This window comes from Rana temporaria, chromosome 3, assembly GCF_905171775.1.
Source record: "Rana temporaria chromosome 3, aRanTem1.1, whole genome shotgun sequence".
NCBI lineage: Eukaryota > Metazoa > Chordata > Amphibia > Anura > Ranidae > Rana > Rana temporaria.
The window spans coordinates 338,471,119-338,498,229 of record NC_053491.1 but is presented as its reverse complement, the minus strand read 5'-3'; the positions used below and the strand labels follow the sequence as shown (position 1 = coordinate 338,498,229).

Below are 27,111 nucleotides of genomic sequence, written 5' to 3'. Positions count from 1 at the left end.
ATTATGAATGCATATTAGTAGTGTAATCAGTAGGAAACAATTGTACCAGAGGGAGCAAGGGGATGCAGGGTTTTATAAAAGGTTGTTTCTTGTAAAGGTGGAGGGCTGAAAATGCATCTGGAAAGCAGAAGGTTCACTGGATTGTTTGTGTTAAGACTCCAAATTTTACATATTTATACAATCTGCCGCATTTTTCTTTCATGGAGCCCCCGATAGAACTTTAGGATTAGTTATTTTCCTGCATAAACCTGATTTATATTAAAGTGACACTAATGCCGGGTACACACGAGAGGATTTATCCGCGGATACGGTCCTCCGGACCGTTTCCGCGGATAAATCCTCTGAGGATTTCGATCCGCTGGATTGTACTCACCATCGGATCGAAATCCGCGCCGAATTCACACCGCGGTGACGTGTCGCGCCGTCGCTGCGATGATGACGCGGCGACGTGCGCGACGCTGTCATATAAGGATATCCACGCATGCGTCGAATCATTACGACGCATGCAAGGGATGGGTTCGGACGGATCGATCCGGTGAGTCTGTACAGACCACCGGATCGATCCGCTGGAGCCGATTCCAGCGGATAGATTTCTTAGCATGCTAACAAATTTTTATCCGCTGGAAATCGGTCGGCCCGAAATATATCCACGGATAAATATCCGCTGGATCGTACACACCAGCGGATCTATCCGCTGAAACCGATCCGCGGATCAATTTCAGCCGATCGATCTTCTCGTGTGTACGGGGCCTTAGAGAAATAACTAGCAGCTACATAAAATAGGGCACAGTATCAGAACTGAACACTGGCTTTAAAGAAACATAAATACACTATAAAAATCGAATATGTCCATTTTAAGTGGCTGACATTTTGTAAATCTTTGTTTGTTTTACTACAGTGCCTCCTAAAGCTCTAAAGAAAGGACAACTGTTGCAACAGTAAGGTATGTAATATTGATGTTCTGATTGTATTTAATACATTTTTTATATATATATATATATATATATATATATATATATATATATATATATATGTATATTTATATATATATACATATATATATATATATATATATATATATATATATATATATATACATACATATATATATATATATATATATATATATATATATATATATATACACTATATTATTTTATAATAGTTTATTGCATATTATTTATGTTATTTTCTGTTCATTTTATATGTTTTAATGCTAAAGATGAGCTTCTCTGTAGCACTATGCAAGCAGAATGAAAACTGCTATTATTAACGTATTTTCCCTGCCAAAACTGTTGCCCCATACTTCAGTACACGCACTGCCAAAACCAGAGCTCTGCATGCAGGAAAAAATATTGCAGTTAAATGGTTTGGTTCATTTATTCTATATTTCATAACTTTTTTTGTGTGCAATCTATTTCCTTTTCCCTGCGTTTTTTCATTCTATTGTAATGGTTCCTGCTGTGGAAAAAATCTAATGTAAGGACAGTAATTTGTAGGAGGGCTGTAGGGAGTACAAATGTGAAAACATTGGTTTGAAAGGGGGCATAATGGCAATGATTTCTAGCTGTCTTATGTAACATATCCTCAGTCTTTAACCATCTCCTGGAGCATGTCTCTAGTTTCTCATGCAGCTTTTCAACAGACTCTGTACACTGATTTACGCTGTTTGCTGTCTTTAACCATATCACCTTGCATGTCTGCAGTCTTTGACCATATCCTGTTGCATGTTCGCAGTCTCTGACCATTTCTTCTAGCATGTATTCAATCTTGGACCAGCTCCTATAGCATGTTTACAGTCTCTAACCATTTCTTCTAGCATGTCTGCAATCTCTCACTATCTCTTGTAGAATATTTTCACTTTGTGAACATCTGTTTTATAATGTCTGCAGTCTCGGATTGTCTTGTGTAGCATGTTCAAAGTCTCTGATTATCTCTTCCAGCTTGTCTGAAGTCTGATGCCCCATACACACGATCGGGATTCCCGGCGGTAAAAAGTCCGCTGGGAATCCCGGGGGGAAAACTGAGAACCTGCTTGGTCACTTTCCCTGTGTACACACCAGAGGTTTTCCCGTCTGGAAAACTGCGGTGAGAGCTTTGGCTGGGAATCCCGGCCGTGTGTATGCTCCATCGCAGTGTTTCCCATAGGGACAGTGCCGGTAAAAAAGACCGCTGGGAAAAAGAAAACATGTTCTCATTTTTCCTGCCGCGATTCCCGGCGGTTTTCCTGATGGGAAAACTGCCATGGAGCATACATGAGGCCAGTTTTCCCGGCCAAAAGCTGTCATGGCAGTTTTCCCGACGGGAAAGCTGGTCGAGTGTACGAGGCATGACAGTCTCCTATGGCATGCAACCTTCAACCACTCTTGTAAACTATGACAATGTAGCCACAGACTCTGACAATGTCATGTAGCATTTATTCTGTTTCTCTGGCCCTTTCTTGATGCCAGAAGTGGCACCTGAGGTCTCCTATGTCTTGAAAGTTTACCACCACTGGTCTGAATGGCCTTGTTCTGCTTTTGTTTTCATCATACAAAACAAGTCCAGTTGATTGCAATCAAACGCTACTAGATATATTATGACTATATATTATATTATATTATATTATGAATTAATGAATGAAAATTTGACAAAACATATTATGATCACTTGCTCTTAAAACAGTTGAATACTAAACGTTTTGTTTAGTTGTAGAATCTCCAGATTTTGCATGGAGTAGGAATTTGACTTCCACCTTATGGCTTTATATCATGAAGTGCTATTTGATCAGCACCTCAGACAGCTCCTTTTGCAGTAGTCAGCTCCCTGTTTTCCACAGCCTGAAGCTGAAAGTAAGGAGTGTTAACTCATACCATAACCTTTGTGAAAGGACTTTTACAATACAATACCTCAAACTCAATAAAGTAAAGTGCCTTAAATCAAAGTCTTTAATACTGTAATGCTTTTGGTGGGTTGAAAAAAAATTGTAATTGTTAAAGTGGTTCTAAAGTCAAAATGTTTTTTTTTTACCTTAATGCATTTTCTGTATTAGGCCACGTACACACGGTCGTTCCAAACCAATGAGAATGGTCCGACGGGCCATTTCCATCGGTTCCCCGCTGAAGTGGCCTGATGGTCTGATGTGCGTACACACCATCGTTCCAAAAACCGATCGGGTCAGAACGCGGTGACGTCAAACACACAACATGCTGAATATAACAAAGTTCAATGCTTCCAAGCATGCGTCGACTTGATTCTGAGCATGCGCAGGTTTTGAACCGATGCTTTCTGTACTAACCATTGGTTTGGGCAGCGGGCCATCGGTTCGATTTTAAAGCTTTTTTTAAAAATTTTGGACTGAAGGACAACAGACCGATGGGCTATACACACGGTCGGTTTGGACCGATGAAACTGAACCTCGGTCCATTCTCATCGGTTTTGTCCGACCGTGTGTACGCGGCTCTAAGGTAAAAAAACAGGCCATCTCTAAACACTTACCTGTTGTCAGTCTGGGGGAAGGAAGTGCTAAATGTACTATCAGTAACAGCAAACTTTTTTTTTCCTTTTGGGATAAATGTTTGCTTTTGTGTTTAATATTTCTTTAAGTGCACAAGGTGTAAGTCCCCTAAAGTGGTTCTAAAGTTTAGGTGCATGCCCTGCATTAATGTAAAAAACACTCCGCTACTAGCCCCCCCCCCCATACCACTTACCTACTACCTTTCACTGATCCAGCTGTAGCTCTGCTCCTCTCAGTTCCTGCAATCACAGGCTTCACAGAGAGCAGCCAGAGCCATAGGCTAGCAGTCAAATCCTGTGACTAAGCAGTAAAGGGTGTGGCCAAACCAAACTGTGTATGTCTATGCATGGACACAGCCCAGCTCGGGAACAGGGTCCACTTGGGTGCCCCCATAGCACAAGGCTGAGAAGAAGGAGGAGCAGAGAGTGCTGGCAGGGGACCCCCAAAGAAAAGGTAAGGAACCACCCCGTGCAATATATTGCAAAGAGTTTATAAGTATATCAAGTTTTTTATTTTAATAAAAACAAAAACCTTAGATTTTAATATCACTTTTTTTGCCAGTATTATCCTCTTGCAATCCACTCTATGGCAGAGCTTGGAGTCATAGAGGGAGAAACAGCCCATCAGTTTATGTAGTAACAAGTAGCACATCCCGCTCCATTATCTATTTCATGCATCTCCCTCAAAATCTTACAAACAAAGTGCCGACCCGCACCTGCTGAATGCAGCCAAAAATAGTATTACTAGATATTGGAAACAGAGTAGATGTCCAACCCTTTGAAACTGGCAGGCAGAAATAAAACGGATCATGGAGGCAGAAAGATGGGGGTCAACAAGCATTTCTATATATCTGGTTGGATGTATTATTCGGAAATTGTCAAGTTACTTCGCCCTATTTGATCAGGGAGATTTATATGTATGGTTGGGTATTTACTTTACATTGCCAACTAAGATGCTCTACTACCACTGACAGCCATGTCTGTACCCGCTATCCTGCCCGTCATCACTTTATTGGGTATTGAAGGCTGCGGGTCCACTAGGATTCCTAGATACCTTCTTGTTTTGAATGCGTTAGAGAGAGATACTGTTGTACTATCTAGGGGCCAGATTCACCAAAGAGATACGACGGCGTATCTCCTGATACGCCGTCGTATCTCTGTTTCTATCTATGCGACTGATTCATAGAATCAGTTACGCATAGATATCCATAAGATCCGACAGGTGTAATTGTTTTACACTGTCGGATCTTAGGATGCAGTACCGCGGCAGCCGCTGGGGGGAGTTTGCATCGTAAACCAGCGTCGGGCATGCAAATTAGGAGTTACGGCGATTCCCGACGGATTTTCGCGTTTGCTACGTCGCTGCTAGTCTAGTTTCCCTTCGCAAAGTTAGTCGTCGTTTGACCTGCCCTAACTTTACTCAGCAATCGTATTGCTGTTTAAAGTATGGCCGTCGTTCTCGCGTCCTAATTTTTAATTTAACGTCGTTTGCATAACACGTCCGGGAATACGGAAGCACGCTACGCGCGTCGCCGTTCGAAAAAATTACGTCACGGCGCGCAAAGCACGACGGGAATTGCGAAACTGAGCATGCGCAGTAGGTCCGGCGCAGGAGCGCGCCTAATTTAAATGGCACACGCCCATTTGAATTGGCCCGCCTTGCGCCGGAGGCTGCCAGCGTAGTTTTCATCGCAAGTGCTTTGTGAATCAGGCACTTGCGATGAAAACTTGCGGCGGTGTAACGTATCTACGATACGTTACGCCACCACTCACCTACGTGAATCTGGCCCATAGTACTCACTATACTGCATTTGTTATTTCTTTTTTTAATTGAACCTAATATGCATTAAAAAATAATATGCCTAAATGAACATAAATGGAAAAACACCTTTATTTTTTTTCAATGACAATGTCTATTAGAACATGATTTTTTGCTAGAATTCGTTTCGCTAAGCGGAACGAGTGCCGCTTCTTCCATGTTGCAATTGAGTCATTACACTTCACTGTGTGCTGAACAAATCTTGGCAATCTCGCAGACGACTGAGACACAATGTAAAAAGTATTTATATAGTGCGTTAGCGTGGCACCAGGGTCCATTTGTCACTGTCTGCGGGAAGTGTGTCTATCCCCGGCTCTCTTAAAGGGCTTATAAAGCCAAGCCAAGAAGGTTGCGCACCTTTCAAAGATCACTCTGCCATTTAGAGGAACGGGCCTTGTTTGTCTCTGCAGACAATTTATTTTTTACCGTGCTCTGCGCTGTGGTATAAATACCGAGGTTGGCAGGGCACGCTGCAAACACAATCCTCATTCTCATTGGACAAGAGCGGAGAGTCGGAAGATCTATGTGTTCAGTGAGGCTAAGGGCAATAAAATAACACAAGTGAATTAAAGGCTAAAACTTAGCAATCTGAGTTTTGTGTCTCTGATTAGGATCTGCAATTAAACTCTGATTCATTGCCACAGTTCAGGCGTTTGGAGGAGTGTGAATCATGCTGTGAATGTGATCAGAGTTCCGATTGGTCTTTAGACATAAGGAAAATGATTTACTAAAATGTTCAGTTTAGCCTGTGTTCGCTTCAAATCTCTATTTAGGTTAAGTAATTTTTTTTTAATTCCTCCGAATGTGAATATGCAAAGTGAACCACTATAAAAAATGACACCTTTAGTAAATTAGTCCCCACACCCATTTTAATCTGTCCTACAAAGTGGAACTATAGGCCAAATTAAAATTAAATTGCTGGTATAGATTTTTTTGCATAGATTGGACTAATGTAAGTCTGCATATACCATGCCTGTGGGATTCCTGTGGGAGCTGGAAGTCACTGTAGTAGTCAGCTCCACAGTGATGGACACCATCTTCCGGGTCCTGCGCCAAAGCAATTACCCTGCTACCTTGCTATCCACAGGAGGTGGCATTCTCAGCACAGGCACTATTCACAGAACACCTTGAATTTTTTCAGTAAATGCAAATCATTCTTTGATTGGGCAAGGTGCCGAGGCAGTGTGGTGACGTCAGCTTCATCGGTTAACTGATGGAAAAATCCATCAGACCGTTCTCATCGGATTGACCGATCGTGTGTATAGGGCATCAGAGTTCCTCCTGTAACAAAGTTTTAATACCTGTTGATATTACCAGTAGATACAAGATTTTTTTACTTCCTTTAATGGAGTGACTTAAAGTTTTAGTATGACTTTAGGGCCCGTTCACACCAGATGCAGTCAGGTACTTTTTTTGACTGCATTGCCACTTCATACACAATGCAAAATCCAGGATATCTTATGGGCTTAGTTCACACCATTACTGTGCAGTGTAGTGCAAACAAAAAAGTACAGAAACCTGCATTTTCCACCCCACAAACATGCAAAAAGTCACGTAAACACATGCAAACACACTGGAAAGCATTGTAGTGCACATAAAAGCCCAAAGAAGGAAGTGACCTCAAAGGCCAAACGCTTACTGAAAAATGCAATAAAAAGGCAAGAATGCGTGCATAAAAAAACATGCATAAAGCGAATGACAACATGCATGCAGTAAACGTGCAGTTTCTGGTGTGAATAGGCCCTTAGGGTAAATTTATACCAGGTGAAGTGCAGGTTGCAGGTGCAACACAACAAGGCGAAAATGCATTGACTCCAGTGTTGCCGTTTTAGACCACTGTGTTGTGGTGCGGACTCCCGGAAGTGGGAAAGGATACCTGTCAAAGATAGGTATCCTGTCCCCTCTCCCCCCGAAAGGTGCCAATTGTGGCACCTGAGGGGGGGGGGAATCCGATGATCGGAAGTTTCACTTTTGGGTGGAACTTCGCTTTAAGGTGTATTGTTATAAGATTTTTGGCATGTCCTGTTATGGTGCATTTGGATTGCAGACAATGCAGGTCAAATGTAGCCTTTTCTTGTGAAATGTTGTGTGCTAAATTTGAATGCATATTTTTAGCAGACTGCTTTACATTCCCCCCACGCGAGCCAGACATGAAAAAGACTTGTACTTTACAGAGATCAATAGCTAAAGTTTACACACACAAATGAGGCGGAGGAGTGATTCCTCCCCCTTCTCTTCCCCCATCTGCCTGCTTTGTTTAGGCTGAATGGTTCAGATTTTCAATTAGAGAGAGGGTGACTGAAAGCATACTGCTATGACTTTATTGGTGTGCTGCTGCTGCCTTTATCATCCAGTCACAAGCTAGTGGCACGGAGGTATTGTCTAATTGCAGTTATTAGGTCTCTAACCTGGCAGTTCTGTTAGGTAGCAGTAAATCTCAGGACTGGGCTGAACGACACATTGGTAGGCCTAACAGCTCTGATGTATGTATTTCAGATGCGGATTTAGCTGTTTTTTCTGGAGTTCAGCTTTAAATATAATTCCCCCGTAAAAACAGCGAATATCCCAAGGCAGTTTGATAGCCTATTCCAGGAATAGCATTGTTTCGCTGATCTTTAATTGGTTTTACCTTATATTTTCCTCAAAATATTTACTGCTAGATTAAGCCCACTGCGGATTCCTGCAGGATCAGGGAAGCTAAGAAAAATTCTGCTTTGCTTTTGACCCTTGAGGGCAAGGGAACAATTTCAAAAGAGATTTTTTTTTTCCTGCAGGTTATGATGCTGCTGCTCCAAGAGATTTTGCAGCTACCACTGACATTTCAGTTTCTGCATACGTGCGGTTTTCTGGCCTCTTAATTCCTATGGGGGGAATTATTATTAACCTCGTGGCAGAGGGGCCTGTGGGAGGGTTTTATTAATGAAGGGACAGAGTGAATCGGTAGAGAAACCAATAGTAACCAGTCAGTAAGTTTCCATCTATCTAGCACATATTAGAAAATAGCGGTAAATTACTGTTAAGTGGCTGCTAATTGTAATTTACTTGCCTTGTCTACATGTGTAATCCTTTAACGTACGTGCTTTCTTGTATTTAAAGCCCATTGTGTTAGAAAGCCCATTAATTTTGAATGGGCTGTCTACACGGCTCAATGCACAAAGAATAGGTCCTGGAATTGTTTTTTTTTTTTAGTGCAGTGGATTGCAGTGCATAGAGGATTTTCTTTCTCATTTTCCTTTAACTCCTATCCCACAGACACCACAGAAAGTAAGAAAAAGTCTCTCCAAATAAGTCAGGCAGTGATGTCATGCTCTCCAACTCAACCAATCAGAGAATGCTTTGCATTCATTCAAAAGATCCAAAGCATTCCCAGAATGGTGTATGTGGCAAGAGGCCGGCCTTCTGTATTCACAATACAACAGGCCAGTCACTCAGCACGGGGCCCAGAAGCAAGTGGAGATCACTGGAATAGTGGTGTCTACTTCCGTAATTTCCAGCTTCCTGGGGCATTAGACTGGTATGGTATGGTATAAATGTACATAGTTAGTCTAAGCCAAACCAATGTAACTTTTGTAAAAATATGCCATGCCTGAAATTCATCTTCTTTTTTTCTTCTTTTGTTATTGATTATAAAAAGGTAAGTAATTTTAACCAGGTCTCTGGGCATTCCCTGGCTCAAATAAAACATGATACAAGAACATTCTCAACTAAGTGTCACTCAGTGCTAGATGGAGGAGTAAACAGCAAATGATCATTATAAAAAGAGAACATTTACATGGTCTTCAGTAACCATGTTCCAATATATTTACATACAAGAAGAGCAATGACTGGTAATGACTAGTGTCTTTTCATTTAACCACTAATTCAAGCCATAGGAAAGAAGAAGTTATAGGGAAATATATTTTTTTTATGTGGTTGTGGAGGGAAGGTCAAACCATAGGTCCCACATCTTGTTAAAGTGGTAGCAAGGGTGTTTCTTGTGTTTGTACCTACAGGTAAGCCTATAATAATATGTACAGTTCAGGAGATGTTTACTTACGTAGCGCTGGTGTTATTACTGGCACATGCGCACTGTGCCGTCCATTGAGAGAGCTGTGCCGCAGCTGTGATCCCCATGTGCATGCATGGGAGTGAAGACATTGTGACTTGGTTAAACAGATGGCCGCAGATTGCAAACCCAGAAAGGAAGACCGGGTGAAGATGAAAGCCCTGCCAGCAGTGACAGCGCACTGCTGGAGAGCTTTATTTTCAGGTAAGTCTTTCATAATGTACTAGTATGCAATGCATACTAGCACATTATGCTCTTGAATTGCAGGGAGAAGATTTTTTTTCCTTTTTTTTTCATGGTTTACTACTGCTTTAAACTTTTGAGTATAGGTATATATAGGTTGCTTTATAAACATTATTGACCAGAATTTTCCAAAAATGCAGAATAGGTGCCTCCCGGGACCTCCATTTTAAGGTGATAGCCTTGCGTGCATAAAAAGCATAAAAGATAATAGACCAATAAGTGTCCTGAGTACTCGACTAAAGGCCACTGAGCCTCCAGACCAAGAAAACAGAAGTCGGCACTCTGGACAGTGGTCAGATGTGCAATAAATTTGGTGACCTCGGACCATAAGATTATAATTTTGGAGCATGTCCAAAAGATATGGTTGAAATCTGAAGGCTCATTCACACATCGCCAACACTGGGGAGAAACCAACGAGTATATTCTATGTAACCTGAATGTCAGATAAATCTTGTGCAACAGCTTAATTAAACAATTAAATTAAATCAACCTGTCCCTACAAGCTACCAATTGTGAAATAGGGTACTCCTATCTTCCGAGTCCTCGTTGTCAATATCAGGAGCAACTGTCTGCCACGTGGAACGAAGACGCTCCATACCAGCATGCACAGAGGGTTGTAGAGCCTTGTACAATACAGACAGGGCCTTAGACATGGAGTCATCCCTAAGCATACATTCAATGTCCAAAGCCTCCATATCTATCAGCGAGGCTACAAATAAGAGCAATAAGCATGACTGAGCTGAAGGTAATTAAACAAGTGAAACGTAGGAAGATTAAAGAAGAAAAGTTTCAAGCTGCCAAATGTAATCAGGACTCCTCGATTACAAATATGGTCAAGGGGTGGGAAGGGTATTTTTTTTTGGGGGGGGGGGGGTTTGGGGGGAAAGGGAGAAAAAGAGGAAGGAAATAATTAGTGGAGTGGGCCAGGACATAGGGATTTACTATATAATATCCTGCAGTTATGAAATGGAAGAATTAGATACCTATGTTATGGAATACTTAAGTTGATATTGTAATAAACGGACTGTTGATATGGTTGTATAAATAAAGAATTAAATAATAACAAATATGGTCAAGAGTCTTAATGCCCCTGGACGCCCAGACAATCAGATCAGAAAATAATTGAAACTCTGGAAAGGACAGATTAAACCAAAGTGGGGTGTGGGGTGACCACTAAGGGGATACAGCAGTGTCTTAAGGTACAGTGGACCACCAGGCCGTAAGCATCGCCTTCATGGATAGGGTAAGTGGGAATGGGGCTCAAAGGCCTCAGTAAGGGAGTTGGCATAAGGTTTCATCGGAGCCCAGGTGTGTTGCCTCCAGGACCACAGAGGAATTTGTGTCATCAGAAATGACCCAATTATGTGCATGCATAAGGAGTGTCACAAGAAAATAATTCAATCTGCGGGACAGGCTAAACCTCCCTGGGACCAGAGTCTACATATATTTTTTTTTACTTAAGCAAGGGAGGCTAGATCTCCATGAAAACATGGAGATGAGGGAAGTAAATTGTTTAACAAACTGAGTGAGTGTTTTCATTTTGACATATGGTTAATTCTTTATATGAGAGATAAAGGTAGATTATCCCAAGCCTTCAATTTTTGTTTAGTGGAGGTCAATGGGGATACAGATTCAGTTTGGGAAAGTCTGTTACTGTATGTGAAATGTTATGTTCCTCTCTCCACGGCAAAGTTCAGGGATAGATCTCCACTCAATTTAATTTGTGCCATAGGAGATGAATTCACTCACGGAAGGTGGTGCCAATTACAAAAACATCCAGGACCTTGATCATATCAGTCCAATTAACGGTATCAAATGCCTTTTCTATGTCAAGGCCACAAGAACCCTAGTTGCAGTATCACTAGAAGGTAGCTGGAGGTGGGTAAGAACACTACTTAGGTTTATGTCAGTAGATTTGCCTGGCATGAAGCTGTTCTGGTCTGTTGAAAAGGGGAGGAGCAGGATTTTAAATCCTTCCCTGGCTTTAGGATTTACACCATATGTGCTTGATACATGGGGGGGGGGGGACACACATACATTGACAAAAGTCCAAATGGTGGCACGTATGTCCAAAAGTAAAATAATGTATCTACCTCAGGATCTGCAATAACCTTTTCAGCAGTACCAGGTATGGATTTATTGAAGAGAATGGCAACCCCTCTGGCGTATATGAAGTATGCGGTGTAAAACGCCTGGCGCACCCAAGACTACCTTAATGCCAGCATCCTGTTACCCATCAGATGTGTTTCCTGCAGAAATAGTATGTGCGGTTCTTGAGATTTGAGATAATTGAATAACAAGGATCGTTTGGACAAGTTTCAAATCCATATTACAAAGGAGGCATATTACATGGATCAGTAAAGAGTAAAGCCCCGTACACACGATCAGTCCATCCGATGAGAACGGTTAACCGATGAAGCTCAATGATGGTCCGTCGTGCGTACACATCATCGGTTAATTAACCGATCGTGTCAGAACACGGTGACGTAAAACACAACAACGTGCTGAAAATAACGAAGTTCAATGCTTCCAAGCATGCGTCAACTTGATTCTGAGCATGCGCAGGTTTTTAACCGATGCTTTTGCATACTAACGGTTTTGACCTATCGGTAAGGCGTCCATCGGTTCAATTTTAAAGCAAGTTCTCATTTTTTTGACCGAAGATTAAATAACCTATAGGGCCTACACACGATAGGTTTGGACTGATGAAAACGGTCCTTCAGACCGTTGTCCTCTGGCGATCCTATCGTGTGTATGAGGCCTAAGAGTTTTAAAGGTCTTACAGGCCCGGGAGCAGGCCAGAGGGGATGCCATTGTACCATCCAGCACAAATATATGGGAGACACAGACAAACTCCAATCGGAGAAAGGTAAAGCAGCTGACTAGATAAATATCTAACATAACAATTAAACGCCCTATCGCCTAGCCCAAACTCCAACATAACTTGGCTAAGGCAATTTAATACCCAAAGCGAACAAGACTTAAAATCTGTTTAACAGTTGTAGAAATTTTAGGGGAGATCCAGTACTAGATCCTCTGCTGGATAGTCCACGATAATCCACTGACCACTAGTCAAAGGGGGTGCAGTTGGGTTAAACATTGGAACAATTAAGATGGAGTTTAATTTCTCTCAGATTATTGGGAGCTTTCGAGAGTGCAGAAATGGCAGATGCTGACGATCACACTGATGGGACAAATAAACCTGTTTAAGATGATTTTCCTTCCTACATTTCTGTATATTCTTTTGAATTCTCCTGTCATTGTGTCACTGAACATCTTTAGGACCATATACTCCTTTGTAGTGGGATTTTTGTCGGGATCCCGTACCCCCAGAGTTTCTCTAACTGTCTTAAAACTGCCAGTTACGATGGGGGTGCTAGCCCCCCCCCCCCCGGACTTGCGCTCCTATTTTTTTGCATCTCAACTGTCCTTTTTACATTGGCGATTTTTTCCCCAAATTCCCAATGCATGTGTTTACATCATATATATCAGAACGGCAAGCTGTCCACCTTTGCACAATTAAGGGAACAGTTTGGAATACCCAGGAATAGGCATTTCCACTATGCACAGTTGCATCACGCAGCTGTGGCACAGTTTGGGGGTGGGGAGGTTAGGGTACAAAATACGGCTCTGGAGAGGAGTCTGATTGATCCTAATCCAGCCAAATGCATTTCTAGATACTATAGGGAGGTGGGCCCTGGGCTGATTGCCAAGCCCAGATCTCATTGGGTGGCTGTTGTACCGGAGTTGTCTGAGGAGCTGTGGCAGGAGGCTCTGGATACCTATCTTGTCTCGGTCATCTCTCCCACGGGTAAAATTATTCAGCTTAGATACCTAAATTCGACCTACCTAGCATATGCTCTCCCTTACGCTGCCTCCTGGGTGTTTTTGACCAAGAGGAGGTAAATTTATACTAAGCTGTTCCTTAGAATTTTATATACTGTATTTGGAGTACAAAAACGTATAAATCGGCGATGGATCTATGGAGAGCAGCTGACAGTGGGGATGTGGGTAAGGGTAGTGAATGCGGACGTACTTTTAAATCGGATGACGTATGAGGCTAGGGGAGCACCCAAGAAGTTTAGGAAGGTATGGTTTAGATGGATTGACTCCAAGAATACAATAGAGGAAGATGAGGCTTAGCGTAGTGGCCACAATTAAGAGCACAATCCAGCTGGCAAGGTTTCATCGGAGGGTGAAAGTATGTGTACAATGCACTGACAATAATAATGATGATGAAGGGATATGGGATATGTGACACTTTCTGACCCTTTGGAGTTGGACAGGCCGGCTACCTCTTTCCTCTTTAAGGCAATGTAGTTGTTTTTTTTTAGTTGTTTGTTTTCTACTTAAAAAAAAAGAGTGTAAATGCTGGTCTACCGGGTTGGGGATGGGATTCAGGAATATGCGTTCATAGATTGATGCTGGTAACACTAATGCCTGAATATCTGTGAAATTCCCTGGTACTTGTACATGCTGCCTACCCGATATATTGTATGAATAATTTTTTGAATATGCTAAATAACATTTAAAAAAAAAGAATTGTTCTCTGAAGGCTTCAACAGATATAGAATTGTTAGAGTGGAAGAAACACTGTAGAAAATGGGTGACTGTACGGTGGGAAGAATAAAACAATAACCAGGACAAGCTCATTAAAGGGTCAGTAGCCTGGAATCAGCTTACTCAGGGTTGTTGAAGAACTGCATGGAGCCTCCATGGGTGATACGGTGACAACTAGGGTAAAGCATGCCATACTGCACACCCATCTCCTGCAACTTCCGCTGAACCTCAGTGAAGGACTTCTGTTTCCTCTGTAGCTCCATGGGAAAATAAGCAAATAGGTTATTAATGGTGTTCTCAGAGCGTAAGATGCTTTCGTGCCTCGCTGAGGATTCTGTACCTGTCATGTTAGTTCAAGAAACGGACAAAAAGGGGCCTTGGGGAAGCCCCCGGGGGTTCCTTTACCAGTAGGGACCCTGTGGGCTCGCTCCACCACGTAGGTAGGGGAGACATCAATAAGGATCAGTAGGGTTTTGAAGAAGGTCTCTACGAATTCCACTGGACTCTCCCGCTCTGTTCCCTTTGGCAAGCCCAGCACATGGACATTGTTCTGTTGCAGGCGGTTCTCAGTGTTATCCGACTTTGCCATCAGTGATTGCACTGTGTGCTGAACGGAATTTGGAAGATCAGTGTGCTGAGCAGTAGTGTCCCCAGTGGCAGAGATGCAAGATTCTGTTTCTGCGAGGCGACCTCTAATCCTCTCCACATCGTTACAAATTAAATTACACTCCTCCGCTAGATGATCAATCCTGGCCAGGAGGGAAGTCTTGCAGGACTTGCAGGATTATCAGTGGCTTGCAGGATTATCTCTGGTGGTTCAAAGAGTCCGGTGGCCTCCATCTCTGCCAGCAGTGCTAGCAGTTTTTCAGCCAAGAGGACGCGCAGGCGGGAGCTGACAGCCCCTTGCCAGGCTTTTAAAGGCATCCTCGAAAACGTGCAAGGGCACCGCCAACTCCTGGAATCTACAGAAGGGAAAGTCTGGCTGGAAACAACAAGGAGTAGCCAGGATTAGGTCAGGATGAGAGGAGCTCCCCAAGCAGACATCCGCCTTGGTCTACATTCAAGCCATGCCCCCTCCTAGAATTAATCTTCAACTCTTCAGTATCTACCAACAACATGAATATTAGGCTTTGATTGACTGACCCTTTAAGATTATTTTTAGGGTTATAGCCAGGGCTGTCTTAATGTCTTTCCCCCCTGGGCAAAGTAATGTTCTGGGGCCCCTAGCATGGACAGTTTAGGTAAACGGACATCAAGTAGGTAGGAGGCAGACAAGCGGAGCTTCCCCTTTTGGGTGGAGCTTCACATTAACTACATCAACAATTATTCTGTACAGCAAAGGAACAGTGGGGGGAAATACTACATGCATAAAGTAACAAAGCTGTCCTGTGTATATAATATACCTGCTAGATTGATGCCTCCCCCCCAGCACTATGGCCCGTCTGCACCCCAAATATCCCCCCAGCACTGTGACCCCTCTACATCCCAGACTCCACCCCCCCCCCAGCGCTGACACCATATACCATAAAATACCTCTTGTATTGTAACCCCCACTACATCCCTGATACCCCAAGCATTGCTGCCCCCTAGACACCCCAGATCCCCCATACATTCTTGATATCAGCTGCTTTGGGGAAAGTGAAGGGGCCCCCCATGCAGCTGGGGCCCCTGGGCAGTGCCCAGGTGTGCCCACTTATTAAGACAGTCCTGGTTACAGCACAACATAACTTTCAGTTTCAGTTTGCTAAATTCATTCCAAGTGCTTTAAGACAAAGGTTATGCACAGGAGAACACTTTGATTTCTACAAAAGGCAGCCACAGCTGAACAGAATAGCCTTTCCCCTGCGGTCAAGCTGTAGAGGTCGCTCTACTGTATCCTGTTAGGACCCCTGATGAGTCAAATTTGTAGTTCACTAGTCAGAAAACCTCATCGTCCCTCCTAAACAGTGAGCCCTAGCTCTGACTTAGCACAGGGTGTGTCCTCTGCAGAGAGATCACTGCTTTCACAGAGAAGGTTTTTTTTTTTTTAAGCATGCTGGCTGTGCACAGGTTTTTTTCCTCATGCTGTGCCTACTTTAGTAAAAAAAAGATGTGTAAATCTGCATACGCATTTCACCACGCTGTGAGTCCCAGCTGCAAGAATATACTGTTTCCGGCAGCTGGGGTTGACAGCTGTATGTGAATGTCTTCAGGGCTCAACAGCAACAGGTATCCACACACAGCTGTCAGCCCCAGCCATAGTAATCAGTAGATGTTTGACGCTGGGATTCATAGCATGGCTAAACATCCATGTGAACACAGCCCTAGGCCTCGTACACACAACCGTTTTCCTCAACAAAATCCATCAAGAAACTTAGTGGCAGAGCTTTTTTTGCTGAGGAAAACGGTCGTGTGTATGTTTTTCGTCGAGAAAATTGTTGTGAATCTCGACGAGAAAAAAAGAGAACAAGTTCGTAATGGAGATAGCACATTCATCACGCTGTAACAGACTGAAAAGCGCAAATCGTCTCTCACCAAACTTTTACTAACACACAGTAACATGAGGTTAGCAAAAGCATCCCCAAGGGTGTCGCCAGTGGAATAGAACTTCCCCTTTATAGTGCCGTCGTATGTGTTGTACGTCACCGCGTCTGAGAACGACAAGATTTTGTCTTGACAGTGTGTACGCAAACAAAGCTTGACAAGATTCTCGACAAGCCTGACAAGGAACTCGTCAAGGAAAACGATGTTTCTTTTACGACGAGTTTCTCGGTCGTGTGTACGAGGCCTTAGACTTTGCACCTTTTGCTTTGACAACCCGACAATGCAATAAACACATTTAATCTGAAAGCTCAATTGGGCTTTAAGTGTTTAAAACAAGTTAGGATAGGTTTAAAGTGAAGGACATAGCTGCACAATTAAAAACTGATTTTTGTTTTCAGTATTAGAGAATGACAGTGCTGGGCTCTCAATGCCGACATTTGATGTAAGAACAAAAACGTATACAATTTCTCTTTTTCTGCATTAATACAATATCTGAAGAAATCCTGTTACTCTGTTTCTGAAATTTAGAATAATAACAATTATTGAAGCATTATTATAACAAAAATGTTCAATCCTTGACATATGTCCCAGAGCTCCTCAGACCACGCTGAGATGGCTGAAACTTCTGTTGTGAGGTAGGAAGAGAAAATGCCTGTGGAAGGGAAGTTAATAAAGTGAGGGCTATTTTAGTGACTACATTAATCATATATGAGCATTACTATGTTATTAGGATATGGAAACGAATCTCTCTGGTGCTCTTACCTCTATTGTAGAACCATTTCTGGTCCTCTGATTTTCTAAGTAGATTACTATTAAAAATGAAATTCTCATAACTAGACATTCGGAATTGGTTTTGTGCCGCCAAAGGAAAATTTTAATCTAGGTAAGAGGAGGTTGTCATAAGGATAGTCATAAAAAAGTAGTAAAAAAAGGCAAAAAAATATTGTAAATGATAAATCTTCCACCTTTGGCATGTTATTTACAGAGCCTTAAAATGAAATGCTTGGGGATTTTTCTTATTTTTTTTTTTCCAGGCAAAATGGAAACTGTAATTTAATTTTACAGTTTATTCTGCAAAAAGGGTCAACTCATCAAAAAGTGATTTTTTAGCTATCGATGGAGCCTGATTGGCTGAGGCAGCATTTAGGCTCTTGGATAGTCTAGACCTCCGCTCTTGGTCAATAGACTTTCTGTGAAGAGGATGCGCAGCAGCAGAGGCACATCCAAGATCTCAGAGAAGTAGGGAAAAGTAAGTATATTAATTAAAAGGGTGCTATAGCAACTGCCAACAGGTTAACCGGTTAGAAGAAATGTTGCCAACACATCGTAGATCTTTGTTATAAAGCCCAAATTTCTATAGAAGAATAAAGAGAAAGGTAATCCCAAGGGGTGAGATTTTATAGGCATTAACAAAAGACAATGAAAGTAAAAATAATAGTTTTAATTTATTTGTAGAAAAATACATGAAATATTGAACATGGTCATGAATACTGAGAAGTCAACATATGCAAAATGAAGATACAGAATCCTATACCCAACATTTTTCGGAGATGTGTGTTGTCTCCTTCATCAGGGATTAACAGCAAATATATAATATCCTGTTCAGTTGAACATACATGAGATTATCCACATTCATTTAAAAGAGGGACACTGTCACATGGAGTCTTCCGACCGTCCTGCCCACTTTATAGCTGCTTAAAGTAAGCCTCTGTAATAGAGGTATCCCCAGCCCAAGGCATATAATGAAGAGATATAAGGACTATGCCCCAAATCAATAGAAATTAGTTTTGTCCCTAATTGTAGCAAAGCCACATGTACTGGGGCCCAAAAAACGGGAATCCCAAAATGTGAAGTCACATCGAACACCTGCAGCCAGGCTTAAGAGGACAGAAAAATCACTAGATGCTGTAGAGCAGGGGTCTTCAAACTATGGCCCTCCAGTTGTTTAGGAACTACAATTCCCATCATGCCTACTCATGTCTGTGAATGGCAGAGTTTTACAATGCCTCATTGGATGTGTAGTTCTGCAACAGCTGGAGGGCCATAGTTTGAAGATCCCTGCTGTAGAGGGATCCATTGAGACAAATCACCATTGTAATTTAGAATGTGGATGTATTCAATCTTCCGTCAGCATCTCTGGATTTGTCTCCCTGGTCACCAATGGTCATTCGATACTGGGATAAGGTATCTTCATCATCCCCCTAATGAAGATACGTTATCCCTGTATCAAACGTGCATAGGGGAGGGGACAGGACGGTGGAGAAGGCAGCAGGTCTGCCTACCACATCCCCAGAGTTTTTTATGCCTCATACAGAGCAGTGCACTGATGCACCTTTATCGTGTGAGTAACCCATTTAGGGGCTTTTTTCTTATTTTTTTTTATACAAACGGGTATTACCTAAGGGTGGGGAGCACCTGTGCGGAATCACAGCACTGTTTGAATTGCACCAATGGATCTATAGATCTTTCATCAAAGAATGACTTTTCATGCGATTTTGGGCTGTGCTGCTTCATGCGATTAAGGCAGCACAGTGGATTTGGTACTTAAGCATTCTATTGAATGTCACTTCATATATATTTTTTCACTTTGTTCACTATGCTATGTATGAATTAAGCCTGATTACTTATTAGCCAAGGCATATATTTGAGTTTGTTAATTTATTTATTTCACATTAGTATCTTGTGTGATACACAAGTAGTTACCGGGGCACATATTATATATTGTATTTTAATATTACACGCTGTATGAGTACGTGATTAGTGTCAGCAGCTGCTCTTACAATTATTATTGATTAGCTATTAGCACTAGTAGGTAGCTTGCATTATCTTGTATATGACAAATAGTAAAATGTGTTGGGGTCTCACAGGTGATGTCTCTCTCCAGCACTGTTCTGAGCAGACGTACCGCTCTGTGATCCAGCACTAGTCCTCCTCCAGACTGAATGACACTCAGTGTCAGTCAACCCACCTCCTGTGAGTCCACACTGGGCTCACACGAGAATGCTATAGATAGAAGTGCCACATCATTATGTGATACCCACCATAGAGTAAGAAGAGGAGAAAGAGGACCCATGCCCTAATTCAGATGACCAGAGATCCAATAAAACAAAAATACCTGTAAAAAAAATAAATGGCATATGAGCCATCAGGAGGAACTACAGCTCATGGCAAGGGAGCAGGTATGTGACACACCCGGAGGTGTCAGGTACCCGCAATGGCTGGAGAAAGGTGAGCTTAGAGCATCTTCTTTTACAGGCTGGCTTTATTCTAGTCTACATAGTGACAATGTCACTTAAAAAAATAAATAAAACATTTTGGCTGTCATTGAGCTTTACCTAGGGGCGGACTGACCATTCCGGCACTCGGGCACTGCCTTGAGAGCCCCATGCCACTAGGGGGCCCCATCAGGGTTTCCAGCCTCAGTAAAACCAGGGACAGTATGTAAAAATCTGTGTTTTTTTACATCTGTCCTTGAAATGTCCTTTACTGACACCCTTTTGGTCTAAAAATCCCAAGATTATAGCTGCCCGCCTCTTCAGTGCCTTCTCAGTGTGTATGTATAGTGTGTGTGTGTGTACTGTGTGTCTGTATGTGTATTTTGTGTGTATGTATACTGTGTGTGTATATTGTGTGTCTGTGTGTATACTGTGTATGTATACTGTATGTGTGTGTGTATACAGTACTGTGTGGCCCATAATCTATTGCCTGGGGGCCCCATAATCTCCTATTGCCCGTGGGCCCCATAATCTTCTATTGCCCGGGGGCCCCATAATCTCCTATTGCCCGAGGGCCCCATGAGTTGTCAGTCCGTCTCTGGCTTTACCTCTGGATAATCTCAAACCTAATGTTTTGTTGAAACTTACACAATGATTTTGTGAGAGGGAGAAGCGGGTGGGCAAACTGAACACCACAGCTAAAGACAAAGTTCACTATAAAACTAAAAATCGAGGTCACTAACCTGTAAGTAAAGTCAGAGTGAAAGCAGAACTTCATCAGTTACTCAAAAACGACTCAAAAAGAGTAACCTTAAAAACATTCCTCTCTAGGTGATCTATGTACATTGCAGGGGTTTTAACAAGCTTTTGTTGTTCTGAATAAATAGCTGTTTGTCTGTGTCCATGTGAAAAGTCATAATTATCAAGCAGCTGCTGCACTTGCAGGGTTCTAATAAGAAAAATGGCGGGTTTGGATCCCTTTAGACGTGGTTTCCCTTTGGGAGTATTTCACCTAAAAAGGGAAATTTTTGTTGCAGCGGATGTCCAAAATCTGAGTGCAGACTTCTGGGAAAATCAGTAAGTCAATCAGACAAGCAAGAAATTACATATCTGGAGTTCCTAACATCATCTGTGTACAGAACACCTCCAGGTAGCCATATTGCATTGCATTTCACAGAAAATTACAGGGCTGCAGATTGAAGCTATTGAATGGTATTAAAAATTACCTTTTATTTTCATTCAGTTTAACTTGTGTAGTAATTGTATATGCTATAATAATTTTTTTTTTTTATTTGCTATTTTTTTCCACAAGAAAGTGGCATTACCTTTTGAAAATAACAGTTCCCCTTTAAATGACTCTTTCTCTTCCTCATATCATTCCCTGTGAGATGCTCAGAAGTGTATTTAATTTGTACTCCAGTTTCAACAGTGGGAAATACAGAATAACGGTACCTGCTTCAATTCACTTGCTAACATTGGTCACTCAGTGGTGTAATTCAAAATCTGAGAATCAGTGACTGATCTATTAAGCAGAAAATAGCGTACAGCTTCTACGTATCATTATGAAGGGAAAAGGACCTTAATGAATAAGGCATGTCTGAACAGTTCTGCCTAATGTAAAGCAGCGCATTTAATTTGATGCGCTCCCTTCAGAGTTACGCATCACGAGTGTTCACTCTGACGTCATTGGAATATTAATGAGGAGCCAAGCGATAATGCCGGATAACTGTCTCTCTGCAGCAGAAAATTCCTTATTGATGTACAGAAAGGACAGGAGGCCTGACTGAAAAAGTCTAATTGCTATCAGAAAACAGTGATATTTCTGAACTTTCCATCAAGAAGTCTTGCGCTTTGAGAGGATAATCAAGCTTAATTATGATAGGTTGCTCTGCAGCCAGAAAAGTAGGAAATTGATTGTGAGCGGTTTAAAGAGAGGAACAACAGAAATCCTGGCTTATCTTGGATTTAACGTCTATATATTGAGACACTTGATCTATATTGATAAAGGTCATCGTTAAAGGTATCTCTTTATTGGCATTTTTTTCTGTATGGAATACTATAAACTTAACTATATTAGAAATATAAAGGCCAAATCCACCCAGGAATAATATTTCAGTTTCTGGAAGATACTGGCAAGTTAAAAGAAACCTATACTGAGAAAATGTGCAAGATGTTGTGCCTTTTCTGAAAATGCTGGCATCAGGGGTTTTATGTTAATCCAATGTCTTCAAAAATCAGGATATTGGGCCAGATTCTCATAGAATCGGCGGCGGCGTAGTGTAAGCCATTTACACCACGCCACCGCAACTTACTGGAGCAAGTGCCGTATTCTCCAAGCACTTGCTCCGTAATTTGCGGTGGCGTAGTGTAAATGGCCCGGCGTATGGCCGCGTAATTCAAAGGGGGCGGCTTGTATTCAAATTAAGCGCGGCCCCGCGCCGATCAAACTGCACATGCGCCGGGCGGAAAAATAGCCCAGTGCACATGCTCCAGCTCACGACAGAAAACGTCAATGACGCCGACGTGAGCGTCATTGACGTAAAGTCGTATTCGCGAACGACTTAGTAAAACAACGTAACCGACAGAAAAAGACGACGCTGTACCGAGGCCATACTTAACATGGCATACGACGGACCTTCGTAAACTTACCCCTCATATAGCAGGGGTAAGTTTACGCTTACGGAAACGTCGTAAATTCTCTGCGTCGACCGCGCGTACGTTCGGGAATCTCGCGTAAATAGCTAATTTGCATAGACGACGGGGAAAACGACGAGGCGACACCTAGCGGCGGGAAAAAAATTGCATTTAAGATCTGACAGCGTAAGAGCCTTACGCCTGTCAGATCTAATGGATATCTATGCGTATCTAAGAATCGGTCGCATAGATACGACGGCCCAGATTAGGACTTACGACGGCGCAAATGGCGTTGCGCCGTCGTAAGCCCTTTGAGAATCTGGGCCATTGTCATAAAAACATGGATCTGCTGAAATAAGAAAATATAGTTTAAGCCCAATTGAAGCCTTTGTATTTATTACTGTGAGGGTCCTAACCAGGCTGCAAAAGCAGGGATAATGCAAGTTGGAGAATTAGCAGGCTGTGCTTGCAAAGAAAGCAGAGGCCTACTGTAGATCTCCAGTGGCCCAACATGGGAGAAGCATGTTTCCAACACAAAGTAGTGCAAGGCAATCCACTACCTTGCACCGCGTGGTGGCCATAAGAACGTTATGAAATGACCCTGGGTGACAATTCCATCATATAAGATTGGTAATGGGGCTCTTACTTTTGCTGCCTTTCTCAAATCAAATAGGTGGTCTCAATTAATAGCATTCTGCTCTGCTACAGTGATATAAGGTCTTGAATGACTTCTTATGCCTTGTACACACAATCAGGCTTTTGCCCAGCCAAATCACATCGGAATTCTAACAGAATTCCATCGGAGTAAAATAGAACATGTCCTATTTTTAAACTCAGACGGAATTCATCGAAATATCCGATGAAAAAACTCAGATGAGGCTACACAGGATTGGAATTTCCGATAAAATTCCGATAGTGTGTACAAGGCATAACAGTCTGTTTTAAGCAGTATGCTTAACCACTTAAGGACCGCCTCCTGCACATTTACGTCGGCAGAATGGCACGGCTGGGCACATGCACGTATAGGTACGTCCTGTGCTAGTACCCAGCCGTGGGTCGTGGGTCGCGGGCGCGCGCCCGCGACCCGGTCCGAGGCTTGGTGACGGGGACCCGTGGACCCGATCGCCGCTGGAGTCCCGCGATCGGTCCCTGGAGCTGAAGAACGGGGAGAGCTGTGTGTAAACACAGCTTCCCCGTTCTTCACTGTGGCGGCGTCATCGATCGTGTGATCCCTTTTATAGGGATACACAATTGATGACATCACACCTACAGCCACAACCCCCTACAGTTGTAAACACACATGAGGTCACACATAACCTCATCAGCGCCCCCTTGTGGTTAACTCCCAAACTGCAATTGTCATTTTCACAGTAAACAATGCATTTTTTTGCAGTGAAAATGACAATGGTCCCAAAAATGTGCCAAAATTGTCTGAAGTGTCCGCCATAATGTCGCAGTCACGAAAAAATCGCTGATCGCCGCCATTAGTAGTAAAAAAAAAAAAATTAATAAAAATGCAATAAAACTATCCCCTATTTTGTAAACGCTATAAATTTTGCGCAAACCAACCGATAAACGCTTATTGCAATTTTTTTTACCAAAAATAGGTAGAAGAATACGTATCGGCCTAAACTGAGAACATTTTTTTTTTTTATATATATATATTTTTGGGGGATATTTATTAGAGCTAAAAGTAAAAAATATTGAATTTTTTTCAAAATTGTCGCTCTATTTTTGTTTATAGCGCAAAAAATAAAAACCGCAGAGGTAATCAAATACCACCAAAAGAAAGCTCTATTTGTGGGGAAAAAAGGACGCCAATTTTGTTTGGGAGACACGTCGCACGACCGTGCAATTGTCTGTTAAAGCGACGCAGTGTCGAATTGCAAAACCTGGCTGGGTCCTTTAGCTGCCTAAAGGTCCGGGTCTTAAGTGGTTAACCTGTGCATACAGCCATGGTGAGTAATCCCATGGGTCAGTATAGGCATGGTTGACGGTTTATGACTTTGAAAACACTTCCTTGCTTTGCCGACAAACCAAAAGATTCACTTTAAAGCATCTTACTCCCCAGTAGTACCGTACTTACCCACCATTCCATTGCTGCTCTAATGCTCAATTTATCCATTAGAATTAGGAATAGGGGCTGCTCCATTCGAAGTTTACACATTGCTGAGGACTCTTCCCGCCATCAAGTGACAGTGCTTGGCCAGTCACCAAGCACCAACGCTGTTACACGAGAGAGAGGCAAATGAGTCACATGCTCCTCCCTACCTAGAAGCACTGGGTATTTATTTTATTTTTGTGGGCTGAATGGAGCAGCATATGTTCAAAGGATAGTTGAGTATCTGCAGCTGGATAGGGGGCCATTAAAATTAACAGGTTTGTTTGGTCTTTTAGCAAAGCAGAGGCTTGCTTTAAGTTATAACTAAACCTAAAACTTAAAACAAATAAAAGAGTAGTTAACCCTCGACTTGCACCATTGCCATCATTGTCTTTGTCTGCTTTATTCAAATGTTTGTCTTCTTATCCTGGTGATTCTGCCAGTCTCCAGACTTTAGGTTTCTAGGGTGACAGCGCTTCCTAGCAGAAATACAATTGTCACACTAGGATGCCCTAGCTGTGTACTGCAAGCTGATGTCAGACCTTGAGCACTTGCAGCTTGAAATCCACAGGGTGTACCAGGCACTATGGGACTTTTACATTATCGGAGCAGAATGTGCAAGGCCCTGCCACTGTGAAAATAGATATAGGAATTACACAGGGTCCACACTAATGCAGAGTGTGGGGCTCTTGAGTGTTTATTGTGAGCGGAGAAAACTGTTTACATCTTTCTCTGGGTTTTGGAATCCCAGATCAGGGCCTGGAGCTTGAAGGCTTCAAAGTGTTTTGGGTAGGATGAAAACTTCAATCATGTGTCCAGGTCTTGCTAGAGACCCGCAGGCCATGTGAGTGCACAATAGACATGTGCGATTTGGTTCGTAACGAATGTATTTTCAAATTTGTTAGTAAATGTACAAATTTGTTAGTATTCGTACATTCGGATCAATTTGAATAGCTGAAAGAACCAAAATACGTAAATTACAAAATTACGAATGAACAAAATAACAAACATGCAAAAATAGGAACTTACGAATGGACAAACTTACGAAATTGCGAAACACTGAAACAGTAAAAGAAGTGAAAATGACATCTATAACAAATGACTTGCATTCCGTATTTTCAATCCAATGTCTGTTCATAATTTCGTATGTTCGTATTTCATTTGTGTGTTCGTAATTTTGTTTCTTTGTATGTTCGTAATTTTGTTTATTCGTGTTCTCGAATCGTTCTTTTGAATGGACAGCGTAAGAAAGTGTATCTTAATATGTATGTTCGTAATTTCGTATGTTCGTAAATTTGTTTCTTTGTCTGTTCGTAATTTCGTGTTCTCGAATCGTTCTTTCGAATGGGCAGTGTAGTGAGTGATGTATCTTACTTAATATCTTAGCCAATCAGCTTATCTCTTTTGTGTCACAAATGCATTCCTGAATCTGAGTCAGGTCTCATGACTGAGGGAGTGGACTGGGAGTAAGTACAGGACTTATTAGAAATTAAGCAAGATACACCCTCTCAAAATGGCGTACAGGGGTGGAGGCTACAGCCGCGTGTTGAAAACAAAACTAAAATACATTACGAATGACCGAGATGTATTTACGAAAGTACGAATGCATTCAAAGCACGGTAGTAGGCTATAGCCGCGTGTTGAAAACTAAACTAAAATACGAGATTGCAAATGAACGCAATGTATTTACGAAAGTACAAATCCATTTGAAGCACGGTAGTAGACACGAATCAATGAAAACAAAACATGTTAAAAATGTTACGAATCAACGGAAAAGGCAATCTCACAAAAGTAACAATTACTAAATTTACGAGTAGTGTACCGAATAAACGAAAATTATTATCTAACAAAATTACGAATTTCGAATCAAAGAAAATAAATTAGACAGAATTACGAATCATTCAGTATCAACGAAAATAAAACTGTTACGAAAATACGAATGAGTCCGAATATGAAAACTTGCATCTTACAAAATTTCGAATCTACGGAAACAAGACGAAACAAAACAACATTTTTTGTTGTGCACATGTCTAGTGCACAAGTGTACACGCTGGTTACAAGCTAGAGGCTGATAATTGCTCAGGGCCCTTGTTTGGAGATATGTATGTTCTCCAGCCAGAAGAGGTGACAAGACCCCCGATTCCTTACCCGCAGGACTGGGAGAGTTGGGACAGCTGAGCAGGTCTGCAGGACTGAGAGAGCTGAGGCAACTAGCGAGTCCAGGGGACTGGAGGGTGTCTGTAAGCCTCGGAAGAGTGAAAGAGCCAAGGGTACTAAGAGAGACATAGAGGCCAGGAGTGGGCCCATGCCGCTAGGTGCTGTAACTAAGGCTCAGTGAGCCAGATAGCTGGGTTTGAGGGTGCCATGCCAAGAGCAGTGGTGCTGCTGACAAGCATACCCGGTGGCTTGGCATTTTCGGTTGACTGTTTTTCTGTGTAAAGCAGACACCCCTGCCTGAGCAACCATTGTGTTTATC

At 42.2% G+C, this 27,111-nt stretch overlaps 1 protein-coding gene across 1 annotated transcript in view; it reads left to right on the top strand.

Moving 5' to 3' along the window:
• Positions 1 to 904: 904 nt before the first annotated feature.
• SGCD (sarcoglycan delta) overlaps positions 905 to 27,111 on the top strand; it is a 605,373-nt gene continuing 579,166 nt past the window's right edge. The window contains exon 1 of the mRNA XM_040345086.1: positions 905 to 943. The gene's annotated coding sequence lies outside the window, so the exon portion shown is untranslated. The remainder of the gene's footprint in view (positions 944 to 27,111) is intronic.